This window comes from Solanum verrucosum, unplaced genomic scaffold, assembly GCF_900185275.1.
Source record: "Solanum verrucosum unplaced genomic scaffold, falcon-dt-bn FXZP01000085.1, whole genome shotgun sequence".
NCBI lineage: Eukaryota > Viridiplantae > Streptophyta > Magnoliopsida > Solanales > Solanaceae > Solanum > Solanum verrucosum.
In genome coordinates, this window is record NW_026019839.1 from 1,761,448 (window position 1) to 1,781,615 (window position 20,168).

Here is a 20,168-nt window from a genome sequence, read left to right on the forward strand (position 1 = left end):
CATGTTAGTATATACTATTACCAATTCAAGTTAAGACTAATCAAGATTTTTATATTTTATTAAATTCAGCCACGAATTTATTGATATCTTTTTTTTTCCTCCTTCTTCACATCCATTACACACACTCTCTCTATCTATATATATCACTTCACTTTATTTTCTGTCCCTTTTTTAAAAATTTGAAGTGATTTTATTACTATAGGAATTTGGTGACAGTTAAGTTGGTGATTACTCTGACGAAGGTGGGTAAGTGCAGTAGTGGTGATGGCTGTAATTTATTGATTTATTTGTTTTGCTTGTTCAGTGAAATGAATGGTTCCATGTGTATATATATAACTGAGTGATTGATAATGGTTCTTTGCTTTTAAGATAAATTGGCATAGTAAATCATTATTTTATTTTCATTGTTAAGAGTTATTATGAAGTACCATAGACAATCATTATTGAAGTTAGGGGCGGATCGATATTGAGCGAAGGATGAGGTGTAAATCAGTATTGAGGTTAAGCTCACTTTCATAGAGGAAATTAATATTAAGCAATTTAAGGATGAGGAATTGAATAAGCTCAAAAATAAGGTGGTGTCCGGGAAGACTCAAGATGTCATTCTTGAAAGACTGGGAGCTGGACCGGAACGAAACCACCGGACCGGAATGAATCGGTACCGGATCGGAACGGGATGGGTTGATCGGTTTGTTGATCGGTACCGGGATGAACCGGACCGGAATTATCGGGACGGATACTCGGTTCCGTCCCGTCCCACTATTTACCGGGATGGAACCGGAATGGAACGGGATGGGATAAACGGGACGACACATCTAGATATTTCAAAAAATGATTAAAAAAAATTTAGTTATTTTAATTTTTTGAAATACGAAAATATGAATGTTTTTTTATTTTTCTAAGCTTAAATTAATAGTTTTCAAATTTATAATGTAATTTTACTTGAGTTTATTTTAAAGATTTTATTTTTTTAATTTTTACTTATTAAGTTTGCAAGTTAAGTTTAATAAAGTTTTTTTATAAAAAAAAATGTTTTTGAGCTTAAGTTTTCAAGATTTGAATCTTTTGAAGTTTATTAAATTTTCAAGTTAGGTTTAATAAAGTTTTTTTAAAAAAGTATATATTTTTGGGCTTAAGTTTTCAAGATTTGAATCTTTTGAAGTTTATAAGTTATTACTTATTAATATGTTATAACTTATACGTTATATTTACAACTTGTAATTTAAATAACTTAAGTTTGTAATTTTAAAAAATTAAATAAAAATAAGGATAAAACAATGACACAAAGTCACAAATTAAAAAATATCAATCCAATTTATTTAAATTTGTATTACAAATTACAATTTACAATTATTAATAGAGTGCATAGTTTACGCAGCCACCTTCTAGGAAGGGTTTTGTTTCAACTAAGCCTCGAATGTAATACTAATAGTTGTATAGTCCCGTAAATCCCTTCTCTAACTCAGCTATAGATTGACCGTAATCAACTACTGGCCTTGGTAAAGCTCGTTGACGATCTTGAAGTTCCATGCCATCATCACTACCACATCCAATGGTTGAATCTATGAAAAGTTCAAATTGACTATCTAACTTTGGAAGTCCTTGATTTCTCCGTTCAGCATTTATCCAATCTCTAAACAACACCGATATCTCCAAGCTGTCTTCTGCTAACGAATATCTATGGTCTCCAATTAGAAATCTTGCCGTGCTGAAAGCTGCCTCCGAAGCTACTGATGATCCTTGAATTGCAAGCACGTCCTTCACCATCCTACTAAGTTTTGGAAATTGAGTTCCACGAGCCCTCCACCAGTTCAATAGTTGTAGTATACCTTCATTGTTTGTAATATTATCTGAACCATGTTCAAGATATTTAACAAATTCACATTTATTAGAAGAGTCAAGACCAAGTTTATGTTTCACTCTACCATGGGCACCTACTCGAGGCATAAACATTTGAGGATTTTCAACATTATCTAAGGAACAATATTTATTATACATTTCTATAGCAAGTAATTTTATACTATTTTGACATGTTACCAAATCAGGTTTTTCTTCTGGTTTAATATCTAAATTTTGATAAATGCATTCAACTAAAGCTTTTGCACCATATTCTTTATATTCAGGGTTGAAAAAAATTGCAGTTAAATAAATTTGAGAGATAGGAAAAAAATATTTCTTAAATTTTGTAATCATAACTTCAATAGCACTGGTAAATAATTCATTTGTTTTATATTCAGAAAAGAGATATGAAATCTCACCTATACGTATTAAAATTTCAGAAATAGTAGGATAATACATTATAGAAAAATTTTAGTAGCACCATAAAATGATTTCAAAAATATTCTAAGTTCATTTACTTCATCCCAATTACTATCATTAAGTTTAAATTCAGGATAATCATTATGACTATTAAATTGCATAGTAATAGGTTCTCTATATGTATAAGCAACTTCAAGCATATCATAAAAGAAATTCCATCTAGTTTTTACATGCTTCGTACTTTTCTAAACGGAAGTTTACATGCATTACAAAGCTCTTTAAATTGATTAATTCTACTACTACTATGCATATGAAAAATATAAAAACAAGCATTATCAACTTTATCACAACTATTTTCAAATAATTTCACACCGTCACTAACAACCAAATTTAATATATGCGCAACACATCTAACATGAAAAACATATTTACTAATAGGACAAAGTCTAGGTTCTAGCATATTAATAACATTTAAATTAGCAGAAGCATTATCTAAAGTAATACTAATGACTTTATCACAAAGATCGAAAAAATCTACAATTTCCAACACAGTAGTAGCAATATACATTCCAGTTTTTTTCTTTTGACAAATTTTATAACCAATAATTCTTTTTTGTAAATTCCAATTATAATCAATTCAATGCGCAGTAACAATTAAATAATCAAAACCATTAGGACTACGACCCATATCAGTGGTAATAGTAACTCTACAATCCATTATTTCAAAATAGGCACGCAAATATTGACAATGTTTTTCTTGAAATTCAAAAATATCTCTTTTTACCATGCTTCTTGATAAACCTTTAAAACTAGGATTATATGTATCACGAATATATGCAATAAAACCCGGATGTTCTCCAAAACTAAAAGGTAAACCACAAACAACAATCATTTTAGCAAAATTTTCACGATCACGATCCTTATTATAGGTTCGATGTGTAAGAGGACCACTTGGGTTCGAAGTATTTAATTTACCTTGAACCATATTTGACCCTCTAGCCGATGTTTCAATGTTAGAATTTTCACAAACATCAAGAGAAGATATATATGCAAACCAAAATTTTTAAAATGTATATTTAAAATTTTAAATATACTAAAAGTTTTTTCTTCATTCAAATAACAAAATTTGAACCTCCACTCCCACCAGATGTATATTTAAAATGTTGTTTACAAATATTACATATACTAAAAGTTTTTTCTTCATTCAAATAACAAAATTTCCACACATTTGATTTTAAAGTACGTTGTACCTTGGTCTTACCTCTAGTTGGAACAATAGGGGGACGACTAGTTCCAACCGAAGAATTGTCCTCCTGAGGTGGAACTTCAGTACTATTGAGGTCGAGACTAGTCGGTGTATCATCTAAATCTTCTTCATCAATTTCTACTTCTTCATTTTCTTGATAATTACCATAATGTCTTTCATAAACCTCTTCAGAAATTATAGGAGTATCCGAATTAATTTCTATAGGACCAGGACGAAAAAAACTAGTTTCATTCACATGAGTAAATTCATCAGTATTCATTCTAACAAGAGGAAAATTAAATTTAGAAGAACTAGAACCGTTCTTATTTTTTGTAAACATATTTTTTACTCCTTGTACAATACCTTTTATACCTCCACTTTTTTTTAGAAAACTCCATGATATAATATAAATTATGAAATACGAAATTTAACAAGAACAAATAAAATATAACAAGAACAACTTACAAATAATAAATACAAAAAATAAATATAAGATTAGAGAGTGGAACGAAGTTACCAAACATTTGTATAAAGAACAAATGATTATAACCGAAAATTGAAAAATTGATGACGAAACTTGAAGTTTGAAGAAGATTCCTACTCCGAAATTCACCAAATGATTGTTGAAATCTTCACAATTACAAAATAATATGATTGAAATTTGAAACTTGAATATTGAAAGTATGAAACTTTGAGAAAGATTGAGAATGGAGTGCATAGTTTACGCAGCCACCAATTTATTTAAATTTGTATTACAAATTACAATTTACAACTATTAATAGAGTGCATAGTTTACGCAGCCACCTTCTAGGAAGGGTTTTGTTTCAACTAAGCCTCGAATATAATACTAATAGTTGTATAGTCCCGTAAATTCCTTCTCTAACTCAGCTATAGATTGACCGTAATCAACTATTGGCCTTGGTAAAGCTCATTGACGATCTTGAAGTTCCATGCCATCATCACTACCACATCCAATGGTTGAATCTATGAAAAGTTCAAATTGACTATCTAACTTTGGAAGTCCTTGATTTCTCCGTTCAGCATTTATCCAATCTCTAAACAACATCGATATCTCCAAACTGTCTTCTGCTAACGAATATATGTGGTCTCCAATTAGAAATCTTGCTGCGCTGAAAGCTGCCTCCGAAGCTACTGATGATCCTTGAATTGCAAGCACGTCCTTCACCATCCTACTAAGTTTTGGAAATTGAGTTCCACGAGCCCTCCACCAATTCAATAGTTGTGGTATACTTTCATCGTTTGTAATATTACCTGAACCCTGTTCAAGATATTTAACAAATTCACATTTATTAGAAGAGTCAAGACCAAGTTTATGTTTCACTCTACCATGGGCACCTACTCGAGGCATAAACATTTGAGGATTTTCAACATTATCTAAGGAACAATATTTATCATACATTTCTTTAGCAAGTAATTTTATACTATTTTGACATGTTACCAAATCAGGTTTTTCTTCTGGTTTAATATCTAAATTTTGATAAATGCATTCAACTAAAGCTTTTGCATCATATTCTTTATATTCGGGGTTGAAAAGAATTGCAGTTAAATAAATTTAAGGGATAGGAAAAAAATATTTCTTAAATTTTGTAATCATAACTTCAATAGCATTGGTAAATAATTCATTTGTTTTCTATTCAGAAAAGAGATATGAAATCTCACATATACATATTAAAATTTATAATACATTCTAGAAAAAATTTAGTAGCATCTAGGGCTGGCAAGGGGACGGGGACGGGGACTGCGGGACGGGACGAAGGGGGACGAGACGGGACGGGGGACGGGGGACGGGGCTGGGGAGATTTTGCCGGGACCGGGATTGGGGGGACCGGGATTGGGGGGACAAAAATAAGTCCCGTCCCGTCCCACTATATATACGGGATGGGACGGGTTTTGGGGGGACGGGATGGGACGGGTTTTGGGGGGACGGGACGGGACGGGACGGGGGATTTTTTATTTTTTATATACTTATTTATTTGTATTGAAATTATATGTTATTGAATAACATTTTTAGTTTATTTGATTTTTTTTCAATAACATTTTTAGCTAATAAATAATGCTTAAGTTTTCAAATTTCAAAATTCAAATTTCAATTTCAAACTTCAAATTTCAAACTTCAAATTTCAAATTTCAAATTTCAAATTTCAAATTCAACTTTCAAATTTCAAACTTCAATTTTCAATTTTCAAATTTCAAATTTCAAATTTGAGAAGTTCAAATTTGTATTTTAAATATTTTAAAGTAATTTAAACTTGAAATTTTGATTTTAAAATTAAGTATTTTAAAGTTAGTTTAGTATATATGTAAATATGTATGAATATATTAAAATTAAAATGCAAGACAATAGTTATATAAAAAAGACTTAATAAAGCCTTCAAATTTATTCAATAAAAATCTAATTGCAACTTAGAACTTAGAAGTTACAATTTACAAATATTAGTGGAGTAACTAATCTACGCAGCCACCTTCTAGGAAGGGTTCTGTTTCAATAAGTTCTCATATGTAAAACTAATATTTGTTATAAATATTAGATGAGTAACTAATTTACGCAGCCACCTTCTAGGAAGGGTTCTGTTTCAATTAGTTCTTGGATGTAATCTAATATTTGTATTTTCCTTTAAAATCCAATTCTAATTGTCGCATCATATCGACGGTAACATCCTCCGGTGTTGGCAAACTTGCTAGAAACTCTTGTGACTCTAATTCATCATCACTAGATCCAAGTACTTCATTAATCCAAGCTTCTTGTTTGGTACTTAACTTTGGCAAATTATCATTTCTCCTCTCGGCGTTGACCCAATCTCTAAATAAAACTGATATTTCCAAACTGTCTTCCGCCAATGAATGTCTATGATCGCCAAGTTGAAACTTTGCCGCACTAAAAGCAGCCTCTGATGCAACTGATGAAGCTTGAATAGCTAGAACATCACGAACCATTTTGCTCAAAATTGGAAATGCAACGCTCCGCCTCCTCCACCATGCTAATAATTCTTCATTGCCATCTTCGTCTTCCACTGTTTCTAAAGATTGATTAAGATAATCTTCAAAATCATCACGGTTAGTAGAATTAAGACCAAGAAAATCTCGCATATAACTTGAAATTCGAGCTTTACTCTGAGGATTAGAAGTTTGACCAACTTCTTGAGTATTTCCTGTAGTTTTATATTTTTCATACAAAATTTTTGCTTCTACTTTTATGCTACATTTACAAAAATCACAAGTTGGATTTATTTCCGGTGAAATTTCTAAGGTATCATAAAAAGTGTCAACAAGTCCCTGCACACCTTGTAATTTATAGTCAGGATGAAGTAAAGTAGCAGTTAAAAAAATTTGAGGAATAGGAAAAAAAAAATTAAATTTTTTTTCAATCATACCTTCAATTGCAACTCTAAATTTTTCAATTTTTTTGTATTTAGAAAATTGAATTGAAATAGCACAAATATTTATTAATACTGATGAAATAGTAGGATAATAAATTCCAGAAAACATGGTTGTAGCATCATAAAAAAGTCTTAAAAATTCTAATAGTTCATTAGTTTCTTCCCAATCTTCTTCACAAATTCTGTCTAATGGGTCAGCATTATGAGCATTAAACACCATTTGTATGGGTCATCTATATTCGTAAGCAACTGAAAATATTTCGTAAAAAGAATTCCACCTTGTTTTAATATGTCTTGGAATTTTTCTTGGTGGCAAATCACATAGTACACAACGCTCATTAAATTCCCTAATTCTAGCAGCTCTATTAGCATAAAAAATCCAGGCAACAGCATATTCAATTTTCATACAACCACATTCAAAAAATGAAATACCATCTTGTACAACTAAATTTAATACATGTGCAACACATCTAACATGAAAAGAATTAACATCAATTCGACATAATCTAGTTTTTAACATACTAGCAGCGTTTACATTATTAGATGCATTATCTAATGCGACAGACATTACTTTATCTATAAGCATGTAATAATCTATAACATTCAAAATATTTGAAGCTAAATATGCACCAGTTTTTTTCTCTACACATTCTTTATAACTTAAGATTCTTTTTTGCAAATTCCAATTATGATCAATCCAATGTGCTGTAACAGTTAAATAATCACGTCCATTAACACTACGACCCATGTCCGAAGTTATAGACACTCTACAATCTAATATGCTAAACACACAACAAAGATATTGATAATGTTTACCTTGATATACAAAAACATCAGATTTAACAGTATTTCTTGAAAAACCTCTATAATTAGGATTATAAGTTTGTTGAATATATTCAATAAAACTGGGATGTGAAGGAAAACTATAAGGTAAACCACAAACAGAAATCATTTTAGCTAAATTTTCACGATCTCTTTCCTTATTATATTTACGTTGTGTTAGTGGACCACCGGGGTTAGAAGGATCTAATGTTCCTTGAACCATGTTAGAAGCCTCTACCGATTCATTAACATTAATATCAAAATCATTAACTGGAATTTCTTTTTTTCTATTGTCTAATGATTTAGCTTCTTTATATTGAATCGGCACATAAGATAACAAATGTCTATTTAAGCCCCCCGTCCCACCTTGACCTCCACCTTGTTTATGTTTAAAAGGTTGCTTACATTTATTACAAATAGCAATAGAATTTTCCTTATCTAAAGTCATAAGTTGCCACACAACAGAAGTTTTAGGGCGTTGATACTTCACCTTCTCCCTTGTAGGAGGTATAAGGGGTGGGCGTCCAGAATTTTGCTCCGTTGAATTTGTAGTTTCATTTGGAACATTTGTCACCGGACTAGTAGGTGTATCTTCTAATTCATCTTCTCCCGAACCAACTTCTACTTCTTCACCTGAATTTTCATCGAGATAAGGATTAATATCACCATAAATTTGTTGTAAAAGTTCATGATCGAGTTGAGCACTTGAATCAATATCATAAGAAGTATCATCAACATAAGTAGAATCATTTGTATTAAATCTAACTCTAGAAGTACCACCACATTTACTCTTATTTTTTTCCTTACTACTTTTTTTAGTAAAATTAAATAATCTACTAATGGCACTTGGATCTTTCTCTTTTCCTTTACCGGTATTTTTTTTGTTAGAACTCATATTTAATTATATGTTAAGTATAATATAAAAATAATAATAACACAAAAATTAATGACGAAAAATAAAATATAAATATTATGAAACGAATGTACCAAACGTCTACGTTATAGCATACGTTATAATCGATTCTTGAAGCTTGTAGTTTGTTGTAACTTGTAACTTGTAATTTGGAAATTGGAACTCCAATATTTGATAGCAAATATGAGAATTATATATATTATGATATATAATATGAAAACTTAGAATTGAAATATATGTATTATGATATAATATGAGACTTAAATGGAATAAAATATTGAGCTTTGAGACTTAAGAATTAAGATTGAGACTTGAAAGAATATAAAAAATAGATGAGAGAATATATGATTTTGTAAGAAATAATAAGGGATAGAGGGGTATTTATAATATTAAAAGTGGGTTAAAGTGTATTTATAATAACTTGAGGGTTTAAAGTAAATTATTAAAAGTAGGGGTGGTAGGGGGAAAAAATTGTCAAAAAATCTGTTGGGGGGGCCCACTAGCCGTTGCCCAACGGATAGAACTTTTTTTTTAAAAAAAAATTATTAGGGGATCCCGCGAACCGGCCGGTTCATCCGGGCCGGGTCGACCGGGACCAACGGGTGAACCGGACCGGTACCGGTCCCCTAATCCCGAAGGGCCCAGACCGCGAGATTCAAAAGGGACCGGGTCCGGCGAGCCGGTTCTCGGACCGGTCGCGAGCCGGGGCGGGCCGACCCGGTCCCCCTGCCAGTCCTAGTAGCATCATAAAATGATTTCAAAAATATTTTAAGTTCATTTACTTCATCCCAATCACTATCATTAAGTTTAAATTCAGGATAAACATTATGACTATTAAATTGCATAGTAATAGGTTCTCTATATGTATAAGTAACTTCAAGCATATCATAAAAGGAATTCCATCTAGTTTTTACATGCTTCGGAACTTTTCTAAACGGAAGTTTACATGCATTACAAAGCTCTTTAAATTGATTAATTCTACTACCACTATGCATACGAAAAATATAAAAACAAGCATTATCAACTTTATCACAACTATTTTCAAATAATTTCACACCGTCACTAACAACCAAATTTAATATATGCGCAGCACATCTAACATGAAAAACATATTTACTAATAGGACAAAGTCTAGGTTCTAGCATATTAATAACATTTAAATTAGCAGAAGCATTATCTAAAGTAATACTAATGACTTTATCACAAAGATCGAAAAAATCTACAATTTCCAACACAGTAGTAGCAATATACATTCCAGTTTTTTTCTTTCGACAAATTTTATAACCAATAATTCTTTTTTGTAAATTCCAATTATAATCAGTCCAATGCGCAGTAACAGTTAAATAATCAAAACCATTAGGACTACGACCTATATCAGTGGTAATAGTAACTCTACAATCCATTATTTCAAAATAGGCACGCAAATATTGACAATGTTTTTCTTGAAATTCAAAAATATCTCTTTTTATCATGCTTCTTGATAAACCTTTAAAACTAGGATTATATGTATCACGAATATATGTAATAAAACCCGGATGTTCTCCAAACTAAAAGGTAAACCACAAACAACAATCATTTTAGCAAAATTTTCACGATCACGATCCTTATTATAGGTTCAATGTGTAAGAGGACCACTTGGGTTCGAAGTATTTAATTTACCTTGAACCATATTTGACCCTCTAGCCGATGTTTCAATGTTAGAATTTTCACAAATATCAAGAGAAGATATATATGCAAACCACTCTTTACTATGCTTATTAATCAAATATTTTTTTAATCCCCCCGTTGAACCTCCACTCCAACCAGATGTATATTTAAAATGTTGTTTACAAATATTACATATACTAAAAGTTTTTTCTTCATTCAAATAACAAAATTTCCACACATTTGATTTTAAAGTACGTTGTACCTTGGTCTTACCTCTAGTTGGAACAATAGGGGGACGACTAGTTCCAACCGAAGGATTGTCCTCCTGAGGTGGAACTTCAGTACTATTGAGGTCGAGACTAGTCGGTGTATCATCTAAATTTTCTTCATCAATTTCTACTTCTTCATTTTCTTGATAATTACCATAATGTCTTTCATAAACCTCTTCAGAAATTATAGGAGTATCCGAATTAATTTCTATAGGACCAGGACGAAAAAAATTAGTTTCATTCACATGAGTAAATTCATCAGTATTCATTCTAACAAGAGGAAAATTAAATTTAGAAGAACTAGAACCGTTCTTATTTTTTGTAAACATATTTTTTACTCCTTGTACAATACCTTTTTTACCTCCACTTTTTTTAGAAAACTCCATGATATAATATAAATTATGAAATACGAAATTTAACAAGAACAAATAAAATATAACAAGAACAACTTACAAATAATAAATACAAAAAATAAATATAAGATTAGAGAGTGGAACGAAGTTACCAAACGTTTGTGTAAAGAACAAATGATTATAACCAAAAATTGAAAAATTGATGACGAAACTTGAAGTTTGAAGAAGATTCCTACTCCGAAATTCACCAAATGATTGTTGAAATCTTCACAATTACAAAATAATATGATTGAAATTTGAAACTTGAATATTGAAAGTATGAAACTTTGAGAAAGATTGAGAATAGAGAGAAATTGATGATTCTTAATTGTTAAATATTGTAAATACATAAATTGTAATTAAAAATATAAAGAGGGAGTATATATTGTTTTTAGAATTTGTGATTATGTGTTGGAATTGGAAAATATAGAATTATAGTCGTTGGAAATATTTCCGTTGGTAGAATGGGGGGCTGGGGCAGTCAGCTACTCAGCTTGCCATTGGCTAGTGGGGACTGGGGATGGGACAGGTCGTCAGGGGCAGGGGGCAACAGGCTTTTCAGCCTTTGTTGAGACCTAGGAAGACTTTTTATTTTTATTTTATATATATAAAATATAAATTAATTAATAAAAAATAATTAACCGAAATCGAACCGGACCGGAACGGAATCGGAATAAACCGGGATAAATCGGTACCGATACACCGGTATCAAATCCTGATACCATTCCGTCCCGTGTACTGGCTCACGGTGTCCCATTCCGTCCCGTGTACTGGCTCACGGTGTCCCATTCCGTCCCGAATACTATCGGACCGGAACGAACCAAAATGGTACCGAAACGGTACCGGTACAACCCGGTCCGGTGGCCAGCCTTACTCTTGATGTTGGTGGGGTGCTCAGTTTTAGAGAGAGGATTTGTGTCCCTCGAATTTGTGATTTGATACAAAATATATTGACAAGCTGTTTGGATTTGATTAAAAGTTGATCAAATCTACTTTTAAGTCAATTTTTTACTTCTGAAAATATTTTACAAATATAAAAAAAAAAAACTTAAAATAAGTCAAAAATGACTTAAAATAAGTTATGAAGTGTGAGAAAATTATCAAAATGATCCTTAATGTATAGGGAAAGATAATCATTTTAGTCCTTAACCCTAAAACTAATCATAAAAGTAAAAAGTGTGGTTAGATTTAACGATGAGTCCCATCATTAATACATTGCAAGCCTTTCTCCCCCTAATCTTATCTCTTCACCCAATTCCTCTTCGCTGATAAAAAAAATCAATTATTTTTACCATTATCAAAATTCTCTTTGACTAACTAATGAAAATCTTTTTAAATTTTCAAAGAACGTTTTTAAAATTTTATTTTCTACCTTTGTCCCGTTCAATTTTTACCTTGTATATGAAAAATAAAATTAAAAAAAAATTATGAAAAAATTATTAATTTCAAAAAGGGAAAAACAACAAAGTTATATCCTTTTCGTATAGAGCTTCAACTAGTGAATATATAATTAAAGCTTGAAAAGAGTTAATATGGCAATCTTCTAAAAGAAATTAATGAAGTGTTTTAGTTACTTTATTTAGTTTGTATTTGTGTCGGTGGTTTTTTTTTTTTTTTTTGTATGTATGAAAGTGCAAGCTACTGGAATTGTTTTGTAGAGGTAGATGGAGATAAGAAATAAGTGTAATTTTTCTTGTATGAATATCGCAGGTGGGTGGATTGAAGTTGGAGAATGATCTATAATGGTGAAAGAGAGAGGATTGAAGAAGAAGAGGTCTGCTGGATGTCAATAGTGAGGGATCCACCGTTAAATCTAACCTCTCTTTTTACTTTCAGGTTAGTTTTATGGTTAAGAACTAAAATGATTACTTTTTTATATACATGAAGGACTATTTTGATTAGGTGGTATATATGAAGGACCAAAATAATTCAACCCCTATACATCAATGACCATTTTGATTATTTTCTCTATGAAGTGTTTGGCAAGGTCAAAAATGATTTAAAATAAGTTTAAAATGACTTTAAATAAGTCAAAAACCAAAAGTAGGTATCCCCTACTTTTTATTTTTTGACTTAAAAGTCATTTAAGTTTGACTTTTTTCTTTTTTGACTTAAAAGCTACTTTTTTAAAGTCAATCCAAACGAGTGATAAGACTCATGCTACGCGGTACTCAATTCATTCGGATATGATCAAGATCTATCGGGATTTGAGATAGTTTTATTGGTAGCTTGGGACGAAGAAGGACATAGTTGAGTACGTATCCAAGTGTTAGAATTCTCAACAGGTGAAGTATGAGCATCAAAGACCTGCAGATTTGCTTCAGAGTGTGCCCATTTCGGAGTACAAGTGGAAATGATAGCCATGATTTGTTGTGGTGGGGCTTCCCAAGACTTTGGGGAGGGTATAACTCAATTTGGGTCATTATTGACGAGTTGACTAAATCACCCTACTTCATTCCAGTTAGAGTGGATTACAACTCCCAACAGTTAGCTAAGATTTATGTCAAGGAGATAGTTAGGTTGCATAGGGTTCCCATTTCTATCATTTCAGACTGTGACACTCAGTTTACTTCTAAATTTTGGGGTAGGTAGCTTGAGGTGTTGAACACTTAACTCACTTTCAGCACAACGTTTTACCCAAAGATAGGTGGTCAGTCGGAAAGGACGATTCAACTGTTGAAAGACATGTTGAGAGCATGTGTAATTGACTTTGCGGACCATTGAGATCAATTCTTTCCATTATGTGGGTTCTCTAACAATAATAATTATCACTACAACATTGATATGACACCATTTGAGGCACTCTATGTCACGACCCAATTTCAGAACATTACCGGCGCTAAGGGGAAAGAATTTCCCAAAGCAAGCCTTAACAAATTTCACAGAAAATTGGGCAAAGTTTCCTTTGTTTTTGGTCAATCCAAAATTTACCTGTACCAAAGATCAATAACGCAGCCAACCAATCTCATCAGTAATCCACCTTATTCACTCATAGACTATTCGAAGTATAGAAATACAAAGTCCATCTCCAAGGACATAAGATGTCTAATATTGGACACAAGTTTACAATATGAACGAATACTCATGACTTTAATAAAAGAAATGACTACGGAGCAACTCTAAGAATTTCAAAAAATGTCTATAACAACTAATAAGCTTGTTGTCCACACAAACAAGTGTAGGGTTCACTGTTGTGTCGTAATTTGACTATCTCTAGAAAAATCACTTTTTGAAATGTTCTAAGTATAAAATAATTTGAGAAAAATACTTAGAAAAGAGTCGCCACTTAATTTTTTAAAGAAATTAAGAAAACTTATAATTTCCCAAGATTTAAACAGAAAAAATCATTTGAAAATACCAAAGAGGGTTCGGGGTTCAATTTACACTTCGAGAAGGGTTTAAGCATTCAAAGTGTCCGCTAACATGCGGTTGACCTGCGACTTGACTAAAATATATTTGACTATTTTTAGGAAAATAATGATTTAACATAAAAAATAATGACTTACAATATTTGATTAACTTTGAGAAAATAATTAAATAAATGACACATTTTATTTTGATTTTTTAGAGAAAATGGTTCAAAATGGAACAATTGACTCGAAATATAAGTGATTAGAATATTAATAAAACAAGATTAATTAGAATTTATTTTATTCACTTTGAAATAATAATTTAAACCAATTTAATAAATTAAGGCATAAAACTCATTTTTTATTAATTGACTAACCTTTTGAGAAAACGACTAATTATGTATTTTTTTTTTTATTGATTGAAAAAGTTGACTAACATTTTCCAAGTTTATTTGAGAAAAATACTTTAACTTGAAAACAATTTTAAAATGAGTAAATGTGATTAAGTTAGAAGCATTAAAGAACATATTTAATTTTAATTTTTTATTTTTTAAGAACAAAAGTATTAAAGATAAAAAAAATTTGATCGGCTACTTGATAAATAAAATAGATGAATAAAAAAAAAAGATTATTAAAAAACAAACCAACACAAAGAAGTAACTCATCTTTTGGGGAATCTAATTAAGTTAATTAAAAATTATAAAGTTAGAGTTAAATAACAAACAATAAATAATCGTAATTAAATAATTAAAGAGTAAGAGAGAAATTGAATTTGGGCCTCCTTTTGGGCCAAATTTACTGGAATTTTTGGGCTTAACCCAATTCCCATTTTTGTATACAGCTGGTGTATATCAATGTATATAAGCGTGTGCATAGGCTCTTTTCATGTATCTCTTCCTTCCGAACACCTATATTTCACCTTAGCCCTGTATTTTTGCGTTTTTGACCTGTATATAAGTGTATACAGCTGCATATAGCGTATATTGAATGTATATTGTCCATCTTAGGACTTTTGGAGGCTTGTATCTGGGTTTCCAGCCCTTTGAGGCTGCTGCAATTTAGCATTGTGTGACTTGGGTTTTAACCCAAATATTTGCTTCCCTTTTAACGACTTGACGAAGATTTACTCGAAGATGAAGGAAAGGGTGAAGATGGAGTCCATTGGACTCGTTCAAAGGGAGTTCAAGCATAAGAGAAGTAAGAAATTAGTGGCGAAAATGAACTAACAAAACAAGATAAAATAAATGTTTTCCTCATATACAATAAAATCAACAGTCACTTCTAAACAAAATAGTGGATACATCACTGTGATAAATGCATCAGTAATGATTTAATCATATTAAAATACTAAGGGTAATAACACTAATCTCTTAAGGCTATCTAAACAAAATCAGTGCTATATGGAGATTTCAAAACAGTAGGAGAACACAGAGGAAGTACATAAATATTTTAGGATCTTTAAGCTAAAAATTAAAATACATCTCAATAAATAACCTTTACCATTCTTAAAGTCTTTTAGGGGGTCAAATGGTGACTAAGAAGTCTAACCCAACACTCTACAATCACGGATCATGGTCTATATATCTCTGTAGAATAGAGCTAATGGTGCAAAGTGAGCTAGTAACGATATAATTTTGACAATTTAGGGATCATTAAGGATGGATCACAAAGAAGACATGCATTAGATAATTATTAGACATACTTGAAAGATCCATGGTAATGTTAAAGTCCTAATCACACAGGTTTGAATAGCTACTGGATTCTTTAAATCAATTAACAAGCTAGTCAACCACACCTATAAAGAGATTCTACAATATCATGAAGTATTTAAATAGGAAATCTAAACTACTGTTTTGGAAATAAACAACTAATGTAGTACATGGTTAATAATGAAAGACATGACACTTCAGTTCGATCCTAGAAATAACCCGAGGACATACCAATTAATTTTAGATCAGTTTATTTATTGGTGACATAGAAGAGTGAGAAGCTCTAGGCAAAATGTTGTAGGCAGTAGCTAAATACAGACCAAGATAAAATCAAGATTGTGGAAGAAAACTAATGGAAATAACTTGAAATTCACTACCAAAATCAGCAGATTCAGAGATATAAACAGGAGTTAACCCGTTGGCAGTAGGAGAACAAATTTTAAGCAAAAAGTCTTAAGATTCCTACTAGTTTTACTTCTTAAAATTGAAACCAAAGTCATCCATTGGAAAACAAAGAGATGTTTTTGTTTGGACATGAAAACAACCTCTAAACAGTGCCTGATTAACATTTTCAAATATATTCGAGTTGGAATGAAAATCAACTAATGGTAAGAAACAAACGTTTAAATTCTCTCAATTATGTGGAAAATAAAGCCAGCAAAACTTCGAAATTAAGCTAATTTCTTCCATGATACCAATATTTAAATGTATACAACTAAACATATCAATGAGAGCTTAAACATGTGATTTAGATAAAAGGGAGAGGAAATTACACTTAAGCGAACAGAATGCAGGAAAACGAAACTAAGAATGCAGTACCCAAAAGTTGAATTCTAACAAACAACAGGAAATAAATATGAGCTGGAAAAATCTAAATAAAAAAAAAGAGTAAGCTATATGGCATGTACCCATTAATCTACATATTAAGCAGTGACTAAATCAAAACAACTAAAATACTTAAACAAACACAATGCAAAATCGGGAATTTAAAGAGATAGCAGAAGCAAATTACCTGGTTATGGGCAACGAACTTGAGACGACGAGTTGAAACGAACTATTTCACCACCACGTGAAAAAGAACTCCGACGAAAGCTTCCGATGACAAAGAACAAAGAGCTTTAAGACGAAAACTCGAGATTCGAAATTCTTAATTTATCAACTAATGAAATCAAAATTTCTTCTTATGAATCTATATCACTGTGATTTTCCTCCCCCTTCTTTTTTTACAATGGAGAATGAGAAGGGTTTATATAGGAGGAGATTTAGGGTTCGTTCTTGGGGGGGAAGGGACGGAATTCAAGTGAGAACGAGGGTAGAGTCGGAATTCTCAAACTCAATTCCCAATTTCAGATTTCCCAAGAACCAAAAAGCTGCTCGTTGTGCAAGAATTCAACCCAAATCCCATGATATCCGGACAGCAGGCTGGGCTGGAATGGTTTGGTGAGGGCAGACAATTGCTTTTTTCGCGGATTCCACCATTTCAGCTGCTGCTTTGACATTTTTGGACTGCTGCCTACAGTTAATGTTTAGCGCTGGGATTAGAAGGAGAAAGGGAATTGGGTCGGGCTAAAAGAGAGTGGACTGGGTTAAAGGGAATAGAGAGTGGGCTGGGAATGGGTTATTTGCTGCTGGAAATTGCTGGAAGTTAAAATGAAATATGGGGAAAACGGACAAAGATGCTGGGCTGGAAAGGTTGGGCTACTGGAATTGCAATATAAAAGTCCCAAAATGGCTTTTAATTGAGTTGGAGACAAAACTATGAAAGGCTAGAATGCAATTAAATTGAAGTGTCAATTATTGCTAGATAGAATTTAGTTGGTGAATTTGGCCTACGATTTAAACAAGATGAGTTAATATAAATTAATTAATGAGCTTCTTAGTCCTAATGAAATAAGAAATAATTAACTTAATTATAAACTAACTAATTCAATTACAAAACCAATTAACTCGATATTATAACTATAACTTAAAGTAAATTAATAAAATATTTAACTAAAATGTAAAATCTTTTGTGATGACTTTTCAAATATTTATAAAATAACGTGATTGCTAAAATATACATGTTTTTTATTAAAAAATGATAAAATTACTTTTAAAAAAAATAACTGGAAAGTATTTTGAATTTCATAAAACTTATTAATTCAAAATTATGACTATCCCTAAATTTAAAATATAAAATCCTTTTTTTCTTTTAGACGATTTTCGAATAATCATAAAATATATCAATTATACACATAATTATGTAAAATATATATATTATCTATTATGAAAAGTGACAAAACTATTAAAAAGTCTTGCAAACTATATTATTATTTTTTGAAACTTTATAAAACTAATTATTTTAAATCGTTTGAAATTGGAGAAGCTCGAAATGATTAATTTATATTGTGGAAGGTCAAAATTGGGTGTCAACACTCACCAGAAATTATCAACTCATAACCTCTAGATAAAGAATTCCTTACCAATGTCACCTGCCTTCTCTTTAAAAACATTAGCGAGGAGTGAGACGCTAGCTCAGTGAGTAATAACACTTAACCACAACCATTTTTAACAAAGGATGAGTCAGAAAACATTCTAGTATGATAGTCAAATTGATCAAATCAATGTCTTTTTCAGAAACGGTAACAATATTCAATCTTATTTGCCTCATGTAAGCAAAATCAATGTAAACACTTAGTAGTAAACTCAGAAAAATACTTTCATATCAAAACTTATATCTGGGAGGTTTCCAAGGATGAATCATGTAATTAGTGTGACCTTCTCTTTAAGAAGTAACCAATAACAGTGAACTCCTCATCAAGGAGTTAAATATTCATATAAGTAGATCCCTACTTAAGGAATATCGATAACAATATGCTAGTTCTACCTTCCCACTAGCAAGGGCTTTATCGGTAATCTATAACTACATGGTGCACCAGGTCTAACGAACCCGTCGTTAGCTACGGGATTCATCAAGGTCTACTCCCATTTATGCTTTTCTTGTAATCAGTAGAAGCATTTCAAAATCAAACAGAGCATTTAAATCTTATCATATCATTTTTCAAAGTTTAACAATCACTTGTCCAAAATATCATTTCTCAAATAAGTGTAAAACTCTTTCAATAACAGTAATCATATCATATAAGAATGAGATCATCTCAAATAATCTTTTCAGTATTATATCAAGTACAAAACTTGTCCCACATGCAAGTTCAAAAGAGTCGGTAACACATTTACTTTATAAATCATGTAAAAATCATGAATTTTATGAAATACAAATTGTGATAAGATTACTACTCACAGTACTCGTGTTGAAGTACCAAATTTGTCACTTGGGCAAACTGTATGACTTCCTTCAATCAATCTATAATCACATCATATCGGTCTCGTAATACTTTCTTCGTTTAGGCTAATTCATACTAAATTCAGAATACCCAATCTTCGAGGTTTTATGATAAACTCTCAATCTATCAATTTATATCAAATTGGTGCGTCAGATCCCACAAAACAATCTCATTGTTGATTACTTCACCCTATAATAAGCAGAACTAATGTCATTGTCCAGCAATTCTTCTTCGGTTTATGCTGAACTACAAAAGTTTGGTCCAATTTAACATACTCACTCAAACCATAAGATAATAAGAATTTAACGGATTCCTTTATTCTTTCTAAACCCATGTTTTTTTTCAAACTTTCAGTTCTCAAATTTATAGTCAAGAAATATACAAATTCAATCTTTAAACTAAGTTAAGAAACTTACCTTGAAATCCATACTTGCAATAGCAAGAGTTCCACTTCTTCTCCATTTAGTTATTTTTCTCTATTTTAATCGTCTTCATGCTCCTTCACAGGAAGAGACACAAAGAACGTACTACTTCTTCTTTTTTTCCCAAGAGTTGCTTACAAAACTCTCAACTCCAATAATCTCTTTAGCTTAATTTAAATTTTCCCTTATTAGGTTTCTGATGGGCTAAGGCCCATTCAATTTATTTATTTATTTGGCTAATGACTAATATGTCCTTGTTTAAAATATGGGATAGTACACTCTATGGAAGGGTATACAAATCGCCTATAAGGTGGGTTCAGACTAAGAATGTGAAATCTTTGAGGATGGATTTAGTAAGGGAAAAAAAAGTATTCAAACTAAGTTTTTGACATCCCAAGGTAGACAAAATAAGTATGCG